This window comes from Petromyzon marinus, unplaced genomic scaffold, assembly GCF_048934315.1.
Source record: "Petromyzon marinus isolate PM22_M1 ecotype Great Lakes invasive population unplaced genomic scaffold, UKy_Petmar_22M1.pri1.0 PM_G_Scaffold_66, whole genome shotgun sequence".
Taxonomy (NCBI): domain Eukaryota; kingdom Metazoa; phylum Chordata; class Hyperoartia; order Petromyzontiformes; family Petromyzontidae; genus Petromyzon; species Petromyzon marinus.
In genome coordinates this window covers 880,001-882,500 of record NW_027423020.1, presented here as the reverse complement: position 1 = coordinate 882,500, position 2,500 = coordinate 880,001, and positions in this window count along the sequence as shown.

Below are 2,500 nucleotides of genomic sequence, written 5' to 3'. Positions count from 1 at the left end.
AGTCTAACAGGGTGATGGCGGTGAGTGGGGCTGTATTCTTCCTGAAGTCCACAACCATCTCAACTGTCCTTAGAGCATTTAGCTCTAAGTTGTTCTGGCTACACCAGGTCACCAGGTTGTCAGCTTCCCACCTATAGTCAGACTCATCCCCACCAGAGATCAGCCCAATGAGGGTGGTGTCGTCCGACAAACTTCAAGAGTTTGACGGACAGATGATTGGAGGCGCAGCTGTTGGTATACAGGGAGAAGAGCAGTGGGCAAAGGACGCAGCCCTGAGGAGTTCCCGTGCTGATGGACCTGGAGTCAGAGACTTCTGTTCCCGGCTTAACGCACTGCTTCCTGTCAGAGAGGAAGTCTGTGATCCACCTGCAGGTGGAGTAGGGCACGTTCAGCTGGAAGAGCTTGTCCTGAAGCAGGGCAGGGATGATGGTGTTGAAGGCAGAGCTGAAGTCCACAAACAGGATCCTGGCGTAGGATGCTGGGGCGTCCACATGCTGTAGGGTGAAGTGGAGGGCCATGTTAACTGCGTCGTCCACAGACCTGTTGGCTCTGTAGGCAAACTGAAGGGGGTCCAGGAGAGGGTCTGTGATGGCTTTGAGGTGTGCCAGGAGCAGGCGCTCAAAAGACTTCATTACCACAGATGTAAGGGCGACCGGTCTGTAATCATTTAGTCCTGTTGGCCTTAGCTTTTTGGGCACAGCGATGATGGTGGAGGACTTGAGACAGGCTGGTACATGGCATGTCTCCAGGGAGGTGTTAAAGATGTTGGTGAACACCGGAGACAGCTGGTCAGCGCAGTGCCTGAGGGTGGCTGGAGAGACAGAGTCCGGCCCGGCTGCTTTGCGTGGATTCTGCCTCTTGAAAAGCCCATTAACTTCTCCCTCCTGAAAGGAGAGAGTCGTTTCTGTAGTATGGGTGGGGGATGGGGCCTCTTGGGTGGGAAGGGGTGGTTCAGGACAGTCCAATTGTCTTTCAAATCTACGGTAGAACTCGTTCAGGTCGTTGGCTAGGCGGGAGTCGTTAGTGGTGTGGGGCGCTCTGGGTTTGTAGTTGGTGATGTGCCTGAGCCCTTTGGCAGACAGAAGCAGCGTCGTTAGTAGAGAACTGGTGTTTTAGTGTCTCTGAGTACAGTCGTTTAGCCTCTCTCACCGCTTTGCTAAACCTGTTCTTCGACTCCTTGAATCTGTCTCTATCCCCACTCCTAAACGCTTCCTCCTTCTCCAACCTCAACCTTTTGAGCTTTGCTGAGAACCAGGGCTTGTTGTTGTTAAAGTTCACCCTGGTACGTGTTGGGATACAGCAGTCCTCACAGAAGCTGATGTACACAGCCTCTGTGAGTTCATCCAGACTATTGGTAGCAGTCGTGAACATATCCCAGTCAGTACAGTCTAAGCACGCCCGCAAATCTTCCACAGCCTCACTGGTCCACTGTTTAGATGTCCTCACAGCAGGTTTACAGAGTTTTAGTTGCTGCCTGTATGCACGAATCAGGTGGACCAAGGGAGTTCTGTGCGAGCCGAACAGCCCCGTGACCCACAAGAGAAACATCCCCGCCAAATTCGAGCGTTTGACGGGGTCTATCCGTGAAAAAATATTCACGTTTTTGAGTGCACATGCATTTCTGCTGCAAATGCCTCTGGAAGTTTCATGCCGTTCGTATGCCAATTGTGGCAACACGAAAATGACCCGTTTTCCCATTCCGAGGGATTTCTGTGCGACCCTAACAGCCCCGTGAGCCACAAGAGACACATCCCCGCCAATTTCTAGCGTTTCACGGGGTCTATCCGTGAAAAATATAGACGTTTTTGAGTGCACATGCATTTCTGCTGCAGATGCCTCTGGAAGTTTCATGCCGTTCGTACGCAATGTGGCAACACGAAAATGACCCCTTTTCCCATTCCGAGGGATTTCTGTGCGACCCTAACTAACAGCGCCCGTGAGCCACAAGAGAGACATCCCCGCCAATTTATAGCGTTTCACGGGGTCTATCCGTGAAAAATATAGACGTTTTTGAGTGCACATGCATTCCTGCTGCAAATGCCTCTGGAAGTTTCATGCCGTTCCTATGCAATGTGGCCACACAAAAATGACCCGTTTTCCCATTCCGAGGCATTTCTGTGCGACCCTAACAGCCCCGTGAGCCACAAGAGAGACATCCCCGCCAACTTCTAGCGTTTGACGGGGTCTATGCGTGAAAAATATTAAAATTTTTGAGTGCACGTGCCTTTCTGCTGCAAATGCCTCTGGAAGTTTCATGGCGTTCCTATGCAATGTGGCAACACGAAAATGACCCCTTTTCCCATTCCGAGGGAGTTCTGTGCCACCTTAACAGCCCCGTGAGCCACAAGAGACACATCCCCGCCAATTTCTAGCGTTTCACGGGGTCTATCCGTGAAACATATAGAAGTTTTTGAGTGCACATGCATTCCTGCTGCAAATGCCTCTGGAAGTTTCATGCGGTTCGTACGCAATGTGGCAACACGAAAATGACCCGTTTTCC